Source organism: Armigeres subalbatus, chromosome 2, assembly GCF_024139115.2.
Source record: "Armigeres subalbatus isolate Guangzhou_Male chromosome 2, GZ_Asu_2, whole genome shotgun sequence".
In the NCBI taxonomy this organism is placed as follows: domain Eukaryota; kingdom Metazoa; phylum Arthropoda; class Insecta; order Diptera; family Culicidae; genus Armigeres; species Armigeres subalbatus.
This window is the reverse complement of record NC_085140.1, coordinates 378,629,315-378,649,908: the sequence shown is the minus strand read 5'-3', so window position 1 is coordinate 378,649,908 and position 20,594 is coordinate 378,629,315. Positions and strand designations below refer to the sequence as shown.

The 20,594-nt window shown below is 40.9% G+C and overlaps 1 protein-coding gene across 9 annotated transcripts in view; it reads left to right on the top strand.

The window, feature by feature from the left end:
* LOC134213129 (rap guanine nucleotide exchange factor 2) overlaps positions 1-20,594 on the top strand; it is an 83,062-nt gene that overhangs the window by 11,810 nt on the left and 50,658 nt on the right. The window contains exon 1 of one of the 9 annotated variants that reach the window (XM_062691765.1): positions 2,889-3,034. The exons of the other annotated variants lie outside the window; for them this stretch is intronic. The gene's annotated coding sequence lies outside the window, so the exon portion shown is untranslated. Of the gene's footprint in view, positions 1-2,888; positions 3,035-20,594 lie in introns of those variants that run through there. 9 annotated transcript variants of the gene reach the window in all.

Below are 20,594 nucleotides of genomic sequence, written 5' to 3'. Positions count from 1 at the left end.
TGAGATTAATCATGTCTTCAGGAATTGGGAGGAAAATCTAAGCCTGTCGCTTCAAAAAGAAATTGTGCTTCTGCTTTTTCTGTTCTATCAAAAGTTATATAGGAGTTTCTTGAGTTAGTTGATTGTTGATTGATTGTCTTTATTAAAGAGACTTGTAGCTCTAGGTTGGCTCATCTTTGGAGATTCTCTGTTCTAGAATTATAATCCACAAGAAATTATTGTGGATTCTAATTCCTTCGATTCCGCATGTGACAAAACTGGGATTGATTCATACTGAACAAGTCTAACAGCCTTCTAAAGCCTGTCCACGTTAAATTTCGGACACCCATCATCCCTTGCGATTTTTTTAAATTTTCGCAAACCACTGAAGAGATCAATTTACACGAGAGTTGAATCTCTCCGCTTTATGTTATTCTTTCAGCGGGTTTTCCTTTTTGTCCAAAGAGATAAAATGGCTACAAATCAGTTGGACATTGTCTTAGTGTCCGAAATTTAACGTGGACAGCCTTCTAGTCCTCCCTTTAATAAGACAAACATAAAAAATAGCTAATTTCTTGTTTAGATCCGCTAACATGATATTTGAGTATCAGTTCCTCCAGCCGGGAAAAACGGGAATCCGAAAATCGAATTTGAATGGACACCCTGTATAGGATACTTTTAACTCGATGACATCCATTCTCAACTGCAAAAAATAAGGGAAGCTTCAATCATCATTCAAAAGTGTTACTTGGACATGGCATCAGTACCACCCGTTGTCAACATCGACTGCTATTAGGTATTGAATGTCGGCTACAAGAAACAATGAATTCAACTTTACATGTTAACTACTTAAAAAACATCTATGTACGTGCTGAGCTTCCATTATTTGTTCGGTTTATAACTGACTGACTGTAGAAGCTGACTGACTATGGGAAGGGAAATACATCGGTATGATCACAATACATCCCCCGGCCGCAGTGAGCAACATGTTCAACATGAGTTCATATTAAACAACAAGCAAATCGTTAAGAAAATTATTTTGAGCTTTTTATCATAAGACGAGTTTGTACAATCCCATTTAATTCCACCACTTAATTGTACCTTGACAGATACGAATTTCGACCTCAACAGTAAGGTCGTCTTCAGTGTCTTGGGTCGAGTCAAGTACGAGACACTGAAGACGACCTTACTGTTGAGGTCGAAATACGTATCTGTCAAGGTACAATTAAGTGGTGGAATTAAATGGGATTGTAAAAAACTCGTCTTACGACAAACAAATCGCTTTTAAAATTATAAACATAATTTTGGGTAACAAACTTGTAGCTCATCACCTGTTCCCGTGGCGTCGGGTGGATACCTTCTCGTTTCTAAAAATGGTTTACAGGGTGGCCACTGAACCGGGAAAACCGGGAATCAGATAGAACCGGGAAAAACCGGGAAATAACCGGGAATTTGTTTCGATAAACTACAAAACATTTTTTCTGATAATTGTTTACATTTTATTTAAATTCTAGGATTCATGAAATGCTGTTTGAATGAGTTTTGTTATCAAATTGTTATAGTTTTGCCTTTCTCGTACAACAAAGTTGTACCGAAAGGCTATAATTTCACTCCAAAATCGAACTATTCATAGAAGTTTGGAGACCCATGATGTTATATACCAATCGACTCATCTCATCAAACTGAACAAATGTCTGTCTGTCCGTGTGTATGTGTGTGTGTGCATACAAAAACCGAAAATGATTAGTCATTTTTTCATATAGTAATTCTTAACCGATTTCCTCGCAACAAGTTGCATTCTACGGGGTACCAACCCTAGTTGAAATAAAATTTCGAACGAGAGGATTTTCGAAGCAAATCAACGAGCGATTCTGAAACAAATGCTCCATGGACTATAAAGGGTATCCCTCACTGATTCCCAATGGTATCCCTCAACGAAACTAAAAGGAATCCAGTGTGAAGTCTTCTGGATTCCGGCTGGAACACTTTGATGATTCTGAAAGGAATTCTCTAGAGATTTCAATGAGAATTTTTCTCGGATTCTGATGAGAACCCTTCTCGGATGCTGATAGGAATCTTTCTCAGACATGAGAAAAGAGCTCATTTGTCTTCCACTAATTTCATTATGATAGGGTGAAATATAGGAGATTAATTTTTTTGTCTTCAAACTTTTTCAGTAATTCATTATACTATATGTTATACTTATACTATATGAATCGATTTCAATCGAAACGAAGTTCGTTGGGTCTGCTAGTTACACATAAAAATACAATCATATTTCCTGGGTATTTTGAGATTATGGTCTGAAAAATCAGAAAAAGCTAGGGGATTTTAGTTGCAAATTTAAGTCGACATTATGTAGGTGGAAAGTTTTCTCGACTACTTTAGGACTGGTGTATTCGTGCTATATGCTATAGCTATACGAATGCCCAAATAATTACTCGACTTAGAGTCCTCGCATATAATCACTCACATTCTTGGTTATGTTTAAATGCTCTTTCGAACGAAAGCTGCTGGGTATTCTCGTTTATGCCAACATTATTATTTGTTTCTTATTTGCCATCTTACCACTTCTTTGATCTGTGAATCGAATAACAATGTGAAATTGTATTTAAAATAATAATCATATTAATTTTAAGCAATCGATGGAATACACCAGACATTCCACGCCAGTTGGAAAATTTTCCATCACTGCCATCGCCACCACCCAATCCAATTGAGTATAGTAGCACTCACAATGTAAGCGTAGTCCATCGTCATCACTACGTCGACGTTGTCGTTGTCGTTCGTGTCCGCATCGGGACGGGAGATGTGCGTGTTTGTGTATTCAGCATCAACACCCATAGTCCCAGCAGTGTTCAGTAGGTTCGATGCGATTTCACCCAACAGACATCATCGGCGAGTGCAGCTTAGTCTCGTACGGAGATTCGCGTAGGTCTTCGTTAATGGTCTGGAAGAAGAGCTTATTTGAACATATTTGCGGAAAACAGTTCTGCCTCCCTGGAAGTGTTTGAGGCGATCAGTGAAGATTACCAATTACCGAAGTATTTCCAGTGTAAGTAGATAACGAGAATGAATCAAATACTGAAATGATTTGTTCGAGTGGATGCGAAGTGCGGATTAGTGGAAACCTGAAAAGCTGGAACCAGAAACCTTGTGCGGTGTTGAATTCGTCGGTTCGAGAAAGGCAAGGGTGAAGACAAACAGTAGAGAAGTGGATTATCATCATCGACACCGTCGTCGTTCGTCTTGCTGAATGAACATGAACATGTAGCAATAACACCGTTTTACAAGTGAAAACAAAGCTTCAAAATCTTGTTCAAGCAATCTCCATTCAAGTACATTAAATATGTAAATTAATTGTTTTCCATCACCTTGAATTTAAACTGAGATTTATATAAAAAAATTCAATGCTGCCATTCCCCTTTCATGGAATAAATAAAAAACAAGGTTCATATCGGTTTCGAATGTATCCATTAAACAACTATTGGTATCACAATCTCGATTTTATTTCGAATTGCAAGGTAACTTAAACAACCTTTAAAATAGATAGCTGTAAAGTACTTGATAAAAGATAAACATGGAATCCGAAAATATTTTTAATTGGTAATAAATATACTTTTTGATTTTGTTTTGTAAAATCAAAAATTTGGGTTTTTCGATTTGAATCATATTTGCAATTTTCCATATTCGTGTCAAGTTTGTCAAGTGTCGTTTTTCACAATAAATAATACCGTAATGTATCAGAAACATAACTCTTTTGTTTCCTAAATATATGCTTTCGGTACTAATTTAAGTCAAATAAATTATAAATTATTGATGTTAACAGTTCAAAACTGTTGTAACACCATGTACAATAGTGCGAGTGCTTGCCAATGAAAAAGAGAGTTTTTCAAAGGCATGAAAATATGAAAATAATATGTGCGTTTTTTTACTGCAAATGAAACCTCCCGGTGTGGTGCAATATAGTATTCCTGCAGCTTTTGCTGTCAGACGAAAGGCCCAAGGCAGCGCTAGTAGTGAGCAAGGTGGTCTGTTTCGTTTCATATTCATTTGCGGCGAGAGCTGCCTCTAATAGCGGAACCAAATAGTATACTGCAGTCAGTACCGGGGACATGGGTTGGGTATGACGAGCCAGTGCGGTTTGTGTATATTTACAAACTTCCGAGCAGGGTGAAATATTACCACGACCGATCATCGAACGTGTATGTACGTATCAATCAACAACAAGCAAGAAAGGTGTAGGAACAGTTTTCCTTGTGGCATACAGCCGTGCGCCACCGTTTGAATTACGTTTCGTGCCCCTCCACGCTTCGTTCGAAACGCACTATTAGGAGATTATCTCGAGAAACAGTTACACAGAGCATAAGTCTGGGTCTGTAGGTGGCACAAATCTATGTTTTAGTGCCTTTCAAACGAGATACTACTGAAAAGTATTTGAATACTATTTGCTTGATTCTATTTTTCAAATTACGGAGTCAATCGGTGATAAAATATGTTTAAATAGCGAGAATTTAAGTTTAAGTTTGTTCCACTATTAGTGCGTTACCCTACTTGTACCAAATCAAGTTGAAGCATATATTTTCTTCCTGTGATCTGAAGGAAGAACAACTTATGGAATTTTGCACAACATTGTATCTATCACGATTACAAAATGTTTCAAACATCTCTGGAATTTTGCCAACGGTTTTTGTTCGCGTCAGAAAATTTAAACAAAAACAGACGTAAAAAAATCCGTAAAAAAATCGTGGAGTAATAGATTTCGAAATCCGTGTAAAAAAAATGTGTGTCATAGTTCTTATAATAGTAATAGTTCTTTATAACTAAGATTTTCAGCTCGAAACTGGCTCATCTCGTGGTTTTCAAATTGTAAGAATTACCTCAGAAATCCAAGAACCAGTACATAATATGAACAGTTTTAGTCAGTACACCCAGGTTTTTTACGCGGTTGGAATTCATGAATTTCTCGGTTAACCTGTACTTTCACAGATTTTTAAATACCCTCTGAATTTTCTTTGATTGTTTGTGATTTTTTTCGTGGGGTTAACTCATTGTTTCATTGACGCTGAAGGTCTCAAACGACTAAAACCAAACCGTCTAAAAAAAAACTGGGTGTATTTGTAAATGAATAACATAGGTGGATGAAAATTTAATTAAATTTTTTTTAACATTCCCAATTTATTTTGAGTATCACATGAATTTCCTTGAATTTATGAAGTTTATGAGTTTTCTTAGAAACTTTGAGTTAGTCTTAAAAGTTTTACAGGCAAACAACAATGGCTCACCAAATTCACTTGTATTTAACCCTCGAATTTAGAAATAAGAGGTATATAGACTTACTGGATGTCTAATAAGAAATTCCTGGTTTTACTTTATCAAGGATCCAACCTTTTCCTCTTAACTTTTAAATTCAAAATCTTAACTTTATTTCAATTTGTTTTTAAATCGCTGTGTTACTATTATACTAGCTGCATTCGTCCATTTTTGCTCATAATTTATTTTGTGAATTTATAATGAAGTAGGTACAATCATACAAATGTTTTCCAGTAAGAAGCATTAATTAAAGATTTTCGGAAACAGTTTCAATACCTAATAGTCTCAGTAACATTTTTTCCACGTTATAAAGTTTTTCAAACAATTAGAATGTTTATAAGCTATGCGAGTTCGGAATTATTATTTGCATTTGAGTAAATTACATTTCTCGCGTGATTTTTGAAAACGTCGTAAGTCCAAATGAGAGACTCTCTTTCATTACGCCTCTTTTGCTAATATTTAGACTAGTTAAAAATTTGTTGCAATATTTTCACCTAAGCACACTAGACAAAGCTATTTTCTTTAGATCGGTGCTGGAAAATCCAATGTAAATGTTAGTCTGGTTTTGTAATAATCGAAAGAGAAAGTAAACAAAGAGAGCCTCTCTTTTGGACTTACGACGTTTTCAAAAATAACGCGAGATTTTTTTGATAAAAAGTGACATTTTTACATACAAGCTAATGTTTTTCAAATAAGTTCAGATTCATACTCAACATTGTTTAAATTATATAAATAAATTGCCATTCTCTGTCCAGTTATTACTCTCATTTTTCGTCCCTTTTTCTGGAACCGAAAGTCACTATTCGGTCACGTTTTCTGCAATTGAAAGTCACTATTTGGTCTGCGTTGGTCACTAAAGTCTATTTTGAGCGACACTGATCGCTACCAGCCGTGGTGCTGCTCGTATCAGCCTAATCTGTTTCGCCGGAAAACCATGTTCAGATATTATCTACCACAGCTTTTTTTTCACTGAATCGTACGGTGCCATCAAATTAATATATGACAATAAAGCTTCACCTGTCAGCTGATACTCTACATTTCGCAGCACTGGTTTTAAGACCGTGTTTACGTCTGCTTCTCCACAAAAACCACAGGAGGGAATATAAGTTAGTTTATGGGTTTAGTTGGATCTAGATTCAATCTGATACGACAGTGTAAGTTTTTGTAATGAACTTATTGAAACGAACTCAGTTATCTAATGGCTATCGCTTTTGCTTTATAAGCAAGAGGTCGTGGGCTCAATTCCAGGCTTTTCCCTTTCATACTTTGTTTTTCTACCTTAGTTCTTTCTATGTTTCACGTTCTACCAAAACGATTCCTACTCATATAATCTTCCACACTAACAATTCGAAAACCTCCTGTGGCACCTATGGGAGGTCGTACAGTTCTCTGCATCTTTCTTCAGTATGTGTCCAATCAACTATACTTCCCCTTCCTCAGCATTCGCGAGGACGTGACCATGACAAATCTTGACTAATTAGAGAGCAGTGATAGAAATCTGTAAACCTTGCTCACAAAACGAGAAGTAGGTAGATGATAGGCTTAGGCCCTTATCAAATGTTACTCTTGACAATTTTTGAAAAACTAAGTGTGCAGAGTGGCTTAGAAACACCATATCTTTATGCCCACCAAGTTTCATTCGATTCTGAGATGGTGCTGCAAGCCCCATAGAAGGGTTGGCACGAAATTCGTTTTTCTGAATTTTATTAAAAGCCGTTTTGCCTTACAGGTTGTTTGGTCGAAATGGTCGTTTGGCCGAATAGGTCATCACGCCGATAGTTATATTTGGTCGTTTGATAGGAAAGGCCATTTAGCCGAAAATGTAATTTGGCTCAACAGATACGGCCAAAAATGTGCAAAATGACAGTTTTCGCCAAATGGCCTTTCTGTCAAACAACCATTTCGGCCAAATGAGCTTTGCGGTCAAAGGACTATTTCGGCAAATGATATTTTCGGTCAATTTTTGCCAAACAAATAGGTTTCGGCCATCAGCCAAATGGGTTTTGTCCTAAACCGAACCAACGGAATTTCCACGAAGATTCTGCTGACTTCGGCGTGGAAAATTATAGATCAACGGCATGACCAATTTTAGGGACAATCACGACAGCGTCCAAGAATGGCTGCCACCACAATAGCCGTCCAAGCTCTCACCTCGCGTTTTTCCGAATGAATGTAAATTTAAAGGCAATTAGCTCATCTGAAAACCTTTTTTGACGTAAACTACGTCTAAGGGGAAGACTCGGATACAAGGGGTAAATGAAAATTTCAAAAGTAATGACTGTCACGAAATCATGTAATGTCGAATTCGTTTTTAAAAAGTTCCAACCTAGGTTGGAACCAGTTCCAACCTAAGTGCTGTCAAAGTGTTTTTTTATTCGCTCAGGTTGGAACTAGGTTCGCACTAGTTCCAACCCCAAAGCTGTCGGGTTCGCACTGTGTTGTTTCACGGTTTCGCACCAGGTTCACCAATACAACTGCACTTCAACTGTCAAAACCATATGGGTGGAATAAACAAGTCGAAGGGAAATACAAACCAGAGTAAAAACGAAACTGTTTGTGCATTTAATAAAGAATGCGCATCGAAAGCCGTTTTACGGAAATTTTTTATTCCGTATGATATTTGTCAACATTTGCATTATATTTAAATTCCCTTAGGACTTTTTTCAGTAATCCCAGGATAATTTGTTTTAAACGGAAATATTATATTGCAATTTGTTCTAAAATTCCCCTATTAATTATTTATTTAAGTAGTTCTTCAAAAAATCATACGGAAATTCTTCAAAGAATTCTTATAATTCGTTCAGGTATTCCTCCTTGAAGTCTTGTATGCATTCCATTGCGAATTCTTCCCAGAATGCATTAGAGCAATATTTCAGGCATTCCTTCATAATATTTTTCCAGAAGTTCATCTGGAAATTCCTCCAAGAGTTCCTACGAAATTTCTTCCAAGAATTTCTCTGGAAGTTCCTCCAGGAATTCCTCTGGAAGTTCCTCCGGAAGTTTCTCCAGGAATTCCTTCGGAAGTTCCTCCCGAAGTTCCTCCAGGAATTCCTCCGGAAGTTAATCCAGGAATCCCACCAGCTATTCCTCCAGGAATTCTTCCGGAAATTCCTTCAGAAATTTCTACGGAAGTTCCTCCAGAAATCCATCCGGAAGTTCCTTCAGAATTTTCCCCCTGGAATTCCTGCAGGAATTCCTTCAGAAGTTCCTCCAGGAATTCCTCCGGAACTTTCTCCAGAAGTTCTTCCAGAAGTCCCTCCAGAAATTTATTCGGAAGTTCCTCCAGGAATTCCTCAAAAAGTTCCTCCAGGAATTCCTCTGGAACATCCTTAAGAAGTACCTCCGGAAGTCCTTCCAGAAATTTCTCCGAAATTTCCTTCGGAAGTTCTTTCAGAAATTCCTCCGGAAATTTTTCCCGAAATTCCATCAGGAACTCCTTCGGATGTTCCTCCAATAATTTTCCCGGGTGTTCTTTCGGAAGCTCTTCCAGGAATTGCTCCGGAAGCTCCTCCACGAATTTCTCCGGAGGTATTTCTGGAGGGACTTCCTAAGAAATTTCGGGAGGGACTTCCGAAGGAATTTTTGGAGGGACTTCTGGAGGTATTCCTGGAGGAACTTTCGGAGGAACTTCTAGAGGAACTTTCGGAATGAATTTCTGGATGAACCACTGGAGGAATTCTTGGAGGAACAGCTAGAGCAATTCCTGGAGGACCTTCCGGAGGAATTCCTGGGAGAACTTCCGGAGGAATTCCTGGAGGAACTACCGGAGGAATTTATGGTGGAACTTCCAGATGGATTTCTGGAGGAATTTCTGGAGGAACTTCCGGAGGAATTCCTGGAGGAACTTCCTGAGAAATTCCTGAAGAAAGTTCTAGAGGAATTCTCTGGAGGAACTTCCGGAAGATTTCCTGGAGGAACTTCCGGAAGAATTTCTGGAGGAACTTTCGGACGAATTCTTGGAGGAACTTCCGGAGGAATTCCTGGAGGAACCACCGGAGGAATATCTGGAGGAACTTCCGGAGGAATTCCTGACGGTACTTCTGGAGGAACTCCTAAATGAATTTGAGTAGGATTTCATGAATGAATTTCCAAATGATTTACTGAAGGAACTTCCGGAAGAAGTTTTGAAGTATTTTGGGAGGAATTCCTGAAGGAATGTTCCAAAGATTTTCTGAAGGAGCTTCCGAAGGAAATTTGTAAGAAACTTCGGAACTTTCCTAACGAACTCCCGAGCTCCGAACGTAATTTCAGGAAGAAGAGGAACTTCTGAATAGATTCATGAAGAAATTTCCGAAGGAATACCTGAAGAAACATCCGGAGGAATTCCGGAAAGAAACTCCGAATAAATGCCTGCAAGAACTTGCGGAGGAATTCCTGAAGAAGCGAAAAGGAATAGAGAATCTGGGGTAGATATATCCATCCAAAAGTAAATTTCGTAATTCGCGAAAATCAGAGCGCTTACTTGATCATTTTTATCATGATCTGATTCGTTGTGGTCCACAAATTGCCAGTGCACTGGTGAAGTCCGGTATGGTGTCGATCATATGTTTCGAATCAAAACAAACACGATGCCACGCACACCACCATATCCAATGACAGATGGAACTGAAAACGTTTTTTTATTCAGGGTTCGGGTTGGCACTAACCCAGGTTTAAAAACGAATTCGACATAAGATTTGTAATATTAATAGGTTCTTTGTCTTTCAATGGATTTTAAAGATTTATATATCAATTTGCAAACTCTCCACCAATTTGCCAGTAGTATTAACCTTTGATTATCAACGCTAAACTATTGAAAAAATTGTGTGTTATATACAACCCCATTTTTTTGTATGCGGCAAATGAGTAAAGGAGGAAAACTGCTTTTCGCTGTTGCCTGTCGTTTGCTTTTGGAGTTATGTGCCGCTGAAAGCGCTTCAGCATGGTCCTGCTTCGTAGCTACGCATCTTATCGCAAGGCCAAAAAAGGCCACATTCACGTTTCCTAAGAAATGTAATATAAGCACAGTTCAAATCGAGTATGAATTTCCACCGAAAATACCAAAGGGGTACCACAACCAATTTCAGGACCTTAAGAGGCACCACTCAACAATAAGGTTGAGAGTTACTGCTCTATGTCAATTCTTTCAACATCACTTTTATCGTCATACAGTTAAATCATATTAAATAAGAGATATTTGTACAACCATTAATAGCACGAAGCTCAGAGCACTAAACCCAAACAAGGATGAGTGATGGGAATGGTATACATTTTTGCGTCTGCAATCGCATAACATGTCCTTCATGGGTTTATATAATCTATATACATAATAATTAATTTCTGTCTGTCTGACCCTTATGGACTCGGAAACTACTGAACCGATCGGTATGAAGAGGTTTTTGGGGCCGGGTTCAAGACCACTCCCATCTTTGGAAAGGGGGGCTCCTATACAAATGAAACATCAATTTCTTCATAACTCGAGAATTAATCAAGCAAATGGAATCAAATCTGGCATGTGGAGATTTTGAAAGGGAAGATATGTTTCTGTGGTGGTTCGAAACCTCTCTTCCTTCTGGAAACTTGAGAACGCATCAGAGAATTAACCAATTTTGGGCGAAACGAAGTTCGTCGTGTACGCTAGTTGATGCATAAAAAACAAGTGTTTTAACTATGTTTCAAATCTCAATGAAATATTTGTGTTGCAATTGCAATGCACACGTTTTATCTATAATTTCAAGATTCACTGCTTGCGTCAGCGGCAAACATCAAATTTTACCTATGTGAAAATGTTTGATCGCAATTTTCCTGATATAGTGATTTCCCATATGGACTGATGAGCGAGTGGAGGTAGTATAGTACGTACTCAGTTTTTATTCAACTACAAACTTTAAGTAGAGTAGCTTATTCTAATGGTGTATACAATTACGCAAAAAAAAAAACATTCGAAAATAATAAAGAATCGGTAGTTTAGCTCACTCAATTTCAATCAATTCTATTTACCCACGATTTATCTTCAACCATATTCAAACGACTTCCCAATGAAGCTCGATAACAAACATTATGCAATACATCATATAACACGAACCAGACCATTATCAAATTTATCATCCGGTGATGCTGTTTCGCACTCGTCTTCACGTTTTATTACACAAACATGTAGATCACATACCGCCGAATCCCCACTTTGATGGTCGATCAACAGGTCTATTATTATGCCGCGAATGGTGTGGGCTTATGAGCATGAGCACGAGCAACTTGAACAAAATTGACCACGGTGGTAGCTAATTTCCCGTTTCCCCAGCTCCGTTTTGCCTGCGCAGAAAAGAGAAGTCATCCAACCCATTACGGTCACCCTACGGATGACGGGCGGAGAGACGGCCAGATTCGAGACGAGTGCATTCCACTCAATCCGTTTATGTGGGCACATAAGCATTCAGCGTTTTGCATTTTACATCAAACGAGAGAAATTTCTGCCTAAATAAGTTTTCCGAAATTATCGCTCTTTCCACTTGTGTGACGCCGAGCAATAACAATCATAACTTTACACAGTAACTCGGTGTGGCTACTGTGACGTGGCGCTACATTGGATATGAGTAATTACGCAGCTCAGCCAATTTGATTTATATGATTTGCCAATACTTTTCTAGTTAACATTTTTGATATCAACAGATTACGATGGGAAAAAAGGCTATCCAATGATCAAAACATCAAGCAGAGTAAAACGTTCATCGTTTGATTGGTTTGCTTTTATTGTATATATCATATATATACGTGAAGGCTAAATGATCACTCCAAAAACTCGGAGGCTTCTTCTTCTTCATATTGACATTACATCCCCACTGGGACATTTCCGCCTCGCAGCTTAGTGTTCATTCAGCACTTGAACAGTTATAAATTGCAAAGTTTCTAAGCCATTGTACCATTTTTGCATTCGTATATCATGAGGTTAACACGATGATACTTTTATGTCCAGGGAAATCGAAACAATTTCCAATCCGAAAATTACCAAGCCACCCTCAGTATGGTCTTGCTTTGCAGCCGCGCGTCTTACCGCTAGGTTAAGGAGGACCCCTAAAGCTCGGAGGCCCATAGTGTTATATACCAATCAACTCAAGTCGACTGTATGTGTCTTATCCGATTCGCTTGCAACATGTTGCAATCGACACGGAATGCGGTCTAGCTGTTTCCTATTGAAAATTGGCCCAATCAACCATTGCCTACTAACTTATGGATCTTGTACACCTCCGGTGGTGCCATTGCGTTATTAACAAAACATTGTTTTTGCCAAGGGAATAAATTCAATTTTCAAAGGGAATAAATTCGATTTTTTTTAAGTTGCTGCAATGCACTCAAAAAAGTGCAAATATGTATACACTGGATTTTGTTTTTACGCGATTTACATTTTCTTAATTTTCCACTCATCCTAAATGTTACACGTAATTTCATTATCATGTGATTTTTCTTTGATTTATTCTGGATGTTCCGAAGAGTTTGGTGGCAAATTGAAGTCACACGATCAAAAATACGAGCGAAAAAAAATCGTGTAAAAACAAAATCCTGTGTATATGAATTGATGAAAATAGTGGAATTCATCCCCCTGAAGTGCTATTTCCAATTTTCTAATGTGTTTTCCTCATTTTTATATTGCGCGAGAAAGGCACCACCAACACAAGGTGAAAGATTCTGGGATTTACAAATCTCTAATCAATTCATGTTGCAGCATATAGGGAGCGAGACCATTTGGGCAGCACCCCCTATTCCCGTCCGCAACGTTAATAACTCGACCGCGTTCCAACCAAATGACTTGATTGTTTGTACATCACTAGATATCGACCATGTACTAAAAAAAACAAGGATGCCGGTTGTAATGCGCTCGAGTAATGAACGTTGCTGACGGGAATAGGGGGTGCTGCCCAAATGGTTTTCTACCCTATGATGTGTTAATTAATTCTATGCAATAATATTATTTTAATGACAAATTAAAGGTTATTCAACAGACAAATATTCGAACATTCACTCACATAGCATATAATTTTCTGATTTATGAAGTATTGTATACATTTCTGCTAATTCCAAATATTTGTTATTTGTTTTACAAAAGTGGTTAAAAAGTTAACATAAAATTGATTTCGTCTAATACATTGATAAACATCCTTAAAGGTGCAACACTTAAATATGCATAATATAAGAAATCCATTGTGGTAAACTGTTTAAAACTAATCTACGGTATTTTAATCAATAGCAACAACAGAAAGTTTCCATGTGCCATAAACCGTATCGAAGACGACGACAGAAAACGGTACGGCGGTTTCTGTTGCTTGCTGTTGCATATGAATCAATTATGACGACGGCGAGGACGATGACGACGTCCTCGTCGGTCGACGTTGTTTGTTGACGCTCGAGCGTCACACAGGGAAGTTGGAAAACTAACCTCCCCCAGCAACTGAAGCCATCGAAAACAATAATAAATTGAGAGTTTGTTAATGAATTGTTCCTCACATGGGTTTTCTCCTTTGTATTATGTTCCTCATACCGAGCGGCTCGAATGACGCGTTATGAGTTTACGGTGTGCTGTATGGATGGTGTAACACAGCAGGTAGATGAACCGCACACGACCCTATCTGTCCATACTGGCAAATCATTGAAAGTGAAATTTTTTTGTTGATGTAGCTACTGTAATTTAATCAATGAACGATAATGTTGTATATCATATCGAGTGTAATTACAAATTGCTATGAATAGTCATTATTTGAAACGCTTGAAACCAGAGACCTCCAAATCAATGACTAAGAAAACGTTGCTAGATTTCCTAAAAAATACCAATGCGTTTTTCATTTGCTTATACATTTTTTTATTTTTTTTTATTCTTTATTTATTTATTTAGGCACTCTGTGTTACTTAACCGCTACTGTGCCGAGATCTACTGTGGTATTTGCAGAATCCACACAGAATCTATTTTTAGATTTCCATTGCCATTATTGTTGTCGTTGCCAGTCCATCTAATCGTGAGTGCATTGTGTCCGTTTGTCCATGGTCGTTGCATTGTTCGGTTGCCATTTTATCCGGGTACGTTGGAGGAATGCCTCCGCTCCGAGAAGAACAAGTGTAAGTCGTCATCAGGCAGCCATGACGATAGGCGCGTCCCCCAAAACGCTACCGCATGGGCTGCGCATCCGGCGACTGACGAGGGTTTGGTGGAGAGGCTGGGAATCGAACCCATGACCATTCGCTTATGAGGCGAGCGTGTAGCCAACTATGCTACGGGACCCCCCTTGCTTATAAAATTGTATTCAAAAAAATTATAATATATTTATACCTTTTACGGATATTAGATTCTTCTATAGAAATTGTACTTACTTGGTACTTGATGGGCTACAGCTCTTCGATGAACCTACGCCGAATGGAGTATCCTTCTCCACTGGACTCGATCCTGGGCCAATCGCTTCCAGTCGCCTTGAACATTGAGCGCCCTCAGGTCCTCTTCAACTGCAAAAAGCCATCGTGTACGCGGCCTTCCACGAAGCCTGCGGCCTCTTCTGGGTTCTCTACTAAATATTATCTTCGCTTGACGTTTGTCCGGCATACGAACAACGTGACCAGCCAACCGTAGTCTGCCGTGTTATATAAGCTTAATAATATCCAGCCCTTTATACACCTGGTACAATTCGTGATTCATGCGACGCCGCCAGATACCGTTCTCCTGTTTACCGCCGAGTATTGTCCGCAGCACCTTACGCTCAAACACTCCGAAAGTTCTCCGATCAACCTCCTTTAACGTCCATGTCTCATGGCCGTATAAAGCCACCGAAGAATCAGAGTAGTATACAGCGCGAGCTTTGTTTTCGTTTGCAGACTACGGGACTTAAGCTGGTTACGAAGTCCGTAATAAGCCCTATGTGCAGCTGCAATACTCCTTTTCACCTCGCGGGTAACATCATTATCGCACGTCACTAATGTTCCAAGATACACAAATTCTTCTACCATTTCAAAATTTTCACCATCCAGCACTATTTCGCTACCACCACCACTAATGAACCCACGTTGATTGCCAGGGACCATGTTCTTCGTTTTGCTGGTATTGATCGTGAGTCCAATCCTCGCTGTCTCCCTCTTAAAAGGCGCAAAAGCCTCTTCCACAGCACGGCGATCAATTCCGATAATATCGATATCGTCCGCAAATCCAGGAGCATATGCGATTGTGATAATGGTACCGCTTCTTTGCACACCAGCTCTTCTAATCGCTTCCTCGAGCGCTATATTGAACAGTAGGTTCGATAGTGCATCACCCTGCTTTAATCTAAGGTAACAAATGACGTCGACATTTCATCGCAACCCTTACACTTGATTTCGATCCGTCCAACGTTATACGAATCAGCCGTATCAGTTTCGCCGGAAAACCATGTTCAAGCATAATTTGCCATAATTCATTCCGTTTCACTGAATCGTACGCCGCCTTGAAATCAATAAACAGATGATGTGTCTGCAAGTTGTACTCCCGGAATTTATCAAGGATTTGTCTCAGGGTAAACATTTGATCCATCGTTGATCGGCCCTCACGAAAACCTGCTTGGAATTCGCCGACGAAGGACTCTTCAAGCGGTCTCAAACTGTTGAACAGAATATGGGACATAATTTTGTACGCCGAATTAAGGAGCCTCGGTAATTGGCGCACTCCAGTCTGTGCCCTTTCTTAAAGAGAGGGCAAATGAGGCCGTCCAACCAGCTAGCAGGCATTTCCTCGTCTTCCCATATTTTCGACATAATATGGTGCAGAACTTCATAAAGCTGCTCACTGCCATGTTTGAGAAGTTCAGCCGGGAGCTGGTCCTTCCTCGCAGCTTTATTTTTTAGCTCTTTAACAGCTTTTTAGACCTCATCTAGTGTAGGTGACTCCACAGCTTGTCCATCGTCGCTAATATTTATTCTGTTCACCGATGCACCGTCACTTCCTCCATTCAACAAAGTCTCGAAGTGTTGCTTCCACCTGGCAGCCACTTCAGTTTTATCTGTCAGCAAATTCCCTTGTTGGTCGTTGCACATGACGAGAGATGGCGCTGTCTTTCTCCGCACGCCATTGACAGACTCATAAAACCTCCGCATATCGTTCTGCTCCATTTTTCCTGCGCCTCACTAATAACCTGTTCTTCGTACTTTTTTTTCTTCCTGCGGTGGGTTCGTTTTTCGGCTGCTCTTGCTTCCTTGTACCGATCTCTATTCGATCGGGTACCCGACACCAACATCCGGCTTCTGGCAACGTTCTTCTCGTGTGTCACTCTTTGACACTCCACATCGAACCAACCCGTCCTGGGTCGCCTATGTACAGTGCCTACCGCTTCTCGTGCTGTTGTGCTCACCGCTCCATGGATCAACTACCATAGATCGTTGATGTTGTCGCTAACGTTGATTGCACTTATCCGTTCGTCGAGCTTTTGGTGGTACTCAGCTGATACTCCTTTCGCCGGCAATCGCTGGATATTGTAGCGCATCGTTCGCTGTGATCTTTCGTTCGATACAGTTGACAACCGTGATCGATTTTTACTGACAACGAGGTAGCCGCACATCGATAACATCCGAGAAATGGCGCCCATCCACCAGAACATGGTCTATCTGTTTGCAAGTTTTACCATTTGGGTGTCTCCATGTGTGCTTTCGGATGTTCTTTCGTGCAAAGTAGGTGCTACTGATGGCCATCCCTCTGGCAGCAGCAAAATTTACTAGCCGTAGGCCGTTGTCATTGGTAGCAGAGTGAAGGCTCTCCCTACCGATTATGGGACGGAAAAAGTCCTCTCTACCGACCTGAGCGTTAGTGTCTCCGAAAACAATTTTCACGTCATGCCTTGGGCACTCTCCATAGGCTTTATCAAGACATTCATAAAACGTGTCCTTCACGTCGTCGGATTTATCGTTTGTCGGTGCGTAAACATTGATTAGGCTGTAATTGAAGAATTTGCCCCGTATCCTCACCACACAGATTCGTTCGCTAATGGGTTTCCATCGCATCATAGAAATTGTACTCTGAGTAATTTTGTTTTGCATGTGCGATACTTATTTATTTATTACCAGACTAAGGCCGGAGTTGCCTGTTCTGTATATAAAAGTCTTCTCTACTCAGCTCGGTCCATGGCTGCACGTTTGCGGAGGGTCTGCAAATCGTCCTTCACCTGATCGATCCACCTTGCCCGCTGTGCACCTCGCCTTTTTGCTCCCGTCGGATCGTTGTTGAGCACCATTTTCACCGAATTACTGTCCGACATTCTGGCTACGTGCCCGGCCCACTACAGTCTTCAGATTTTTGCGGTTTGAACGTGGATGATTCTCCCAACAGCTGATGCAACTCATGGTTCATTCGCCTCCTCTACGTACCGTCCGCCATCTGCACTCCACCATAGCATGAGCATGCATGAGTGATACATATTGTGTAAAAACTGTACCATAAACTAGCGAATTGTGGGTCACTTACTCACTCACTCATGTATCCTGAGCACCCATAGTGGTACATTGAGCCAACGTGAAAGATCTCCATCCTGGGTGGCTATTCGTTTTAACCTTGGCCAGATGACTTCCATTATTTCTTTGTTGAAGCTACGAGCACGAATTTAAATGTATTAGATTTGATTTCGAATCAACTTAAAAACACTTCAATACACCCCCAATGAAATAGCAACAAGAAACTTACTTGTTTGCACTCTGTGGGTATCTTGGTTGTCGAATTAAAAACTTTAAAAGCGAACACTCCCGTGAAGTAACTGGCTGCCAAGATATTGAAAGTTTTCGACCTTCTCCACTTGTTCGTGTTGACAATCAACGATTTGGTCTTGTTGACATTGATGGTGAGACCGCCATTCGAGCGTTATTCTGCCAGGTCGTTCAGTTTACTTGGCATATCAGAGCGCCGTTTTGCTAGTAGAGCAATATCATCAGCCAAATCGAAGTCGTTTAGGTTTAGATTTTCCATAGTAATAGGCTGCCAGAGCAGCCCACGGTTTACATTTTTGTCTCATCACAGCGACTACCGGGATGGGGTCAGACAATAAAGCTCCGTTATACAAAACTCTGCCCGTAAAAGCTTCGCACTGCGCTTCGATGAGGCCGACGATTTTGTACGGAACTCCCTTGCGTCTAAGGGCATCCTAACAATAGATTTTCGTGGTTCAGACAATCGAAAGCTTTTTCGTAGTCAATGAATGGATCATTGACTCGTGGACGGACTCATGGAATTCGTTGACTTGCTCCAGGATGATACGGAGAGTGGCAATATGGCCCACAAATGATCTTTCGGAGCTGATTCCTGCCTGCTGCTGTCGGAGAGTCATGTCTAGTATCCGTTTTAGGATAACTGCCCCGTCAATTGTCGCACCCAGTCAAATACCCTTTCTTTGGGACCTTCACTAAGACGCCCTGCATCCAGTCGGCCGGAAAAGGTGCTGTTTCTCAGTTGCAGAATAGTGCAACATTTGCGCAGATAGCATGGGGTCAGCAATTGACCCCGGGATCCTTGTATCATGCTTCGGATGGCTGCTTCAATTTCCGACAATGATGGAGCTTCGGAATTGACGCGGGTAATGCATCGCACCCTTGGCGGCTTATGCCGAGATGTTATGGTTGGTCGGGCTTCGACACTTGAAGAAGTTGATCGAAGTCCTCGAAAAAACGTTTTAGCTGACTAGTTGGGTCGGTGAGGAACTGACCTGTCGCGTCTTTCACCGGTATCCTTGCTCCTATCGGGCGTCGTGATATATCATAGAGGAGGAAAATATCTTCAGTTGTTGCAGCTTTCTCTCCTTCGTCGACCAGGGAGTCCACCTACGCTCACCCGTCAGCAGCAGCGTTCAACTTCCTTCTCTAGATCCGAATACCGTTGACGGGACTCGTACTTGGCTGATCTGGTTCTCAGGTTGCATCTCTAATCCACTTCTTCCGCCGAGTTCGCAGCTCACCCGTTGGCACGTTGGTGTAGCACATTGAATTTGTTTTGGTGAAACGGCATAGGACAGAGCCATGTTGGTATTCGGAGATAACCAAGGCATGAATGACAACCTTGTGGACCACAGACTAAAGAATCTTACCCAAACAGCAGGAGCTAGAGATTCCGCAATGATTTTCAACGTGGTTCAAACTGCCTGAACAGGAACTTTTTGTAAAATTTTAAGCCAATCGCACTCCGCTTCTTCCAGGCGGCGTTTCTTCTCTTGAAAAAGGCCGGTCTGCTGTCTCCGCGACCCCCGCGCTGCGTTCTTCTCCTTCAAAATCTGTCTGCACTCTTCGTCGAACCAATCGTTCCGTCGATTTCGTCCCATATAACCGACGTTGTTCTCCGCTGCGTCGTTAATGGCTGCTTTGACTGCATTCCAGCAGTCCTCAAGAGGGGCCCCATCGAGCTCACCCTCTTCCGGCAACACTGCCTCGAGATACTGCGTGTATGGAGTGGCGTCATCATGTTGCTTCAGTCGCTCTAGGTCGTACCGATAGTAGTCAGAGTCGATGTTAGCGCCACGATATGTCCTGACGTCGATAATGTCGGAGAAGTGCCGTCCATCAATCAGAATGTGGTCGCTTGTGATTCTGTCTGCAGTGGTGATCTCCTGGTGTACCGATACGGGAGACTGTGTTGGAAGTAGGTGCTGCGAATGGCCATATTCTTTGAGACGGCGAAATCAACTAATCGTAGGCCGTTTTCGTTCGTCAGCCGGTGAGCGCTGAACTTCCCAATAGTCTGTCTAAACTCCTCTTCTTGGCCAACCTGAGCGTTCAAATCTCCTATGATGATTTTGACGTCGTGGCTTGGGCAGCTGTCGTACTCACGTTCCAGCTGCGCGTAGAATGCGTCCTTATCATCATCAGTGCTTCCGGAGGGTGGGCTATGGACGTTGATTATGCTGAAGTTGAAGAATCGGCCTTTGATCCTCAACCTGCACATTCTTTCATTGATCGGCCACCACCCGATCACGCACCTTTGCATATCGCCCATTACTATGAAAGCTGTTGCCAGCTCGTGTGTGTTGCCGCAGCTCCAACAAACCTCCTGCAGCGCTGCGATGCCGGTCCTTGAGCACATCAGCGAGTATGCGTGTGCTCCCGATGAAGTTGAGAGATTTGCAGTTCCACGAACCGAGTTTCCAATCGCTAGTCCCTTTTCGTCGCACTGGTCTTCGCAAAAGATATTTTAGTTACTAGATAAAGATTGTCGCTGTCGTCGCAGTCCGAAACATCTTTTGCTGGCGAGGATAGGGGAGCTAAATGTCAAAGAAGGAAAATCCATACGATTTGACAGCTTGGTACCCAACATGTTCCGTACAGCAGAACAAAGGAACCGAAGCGACAAT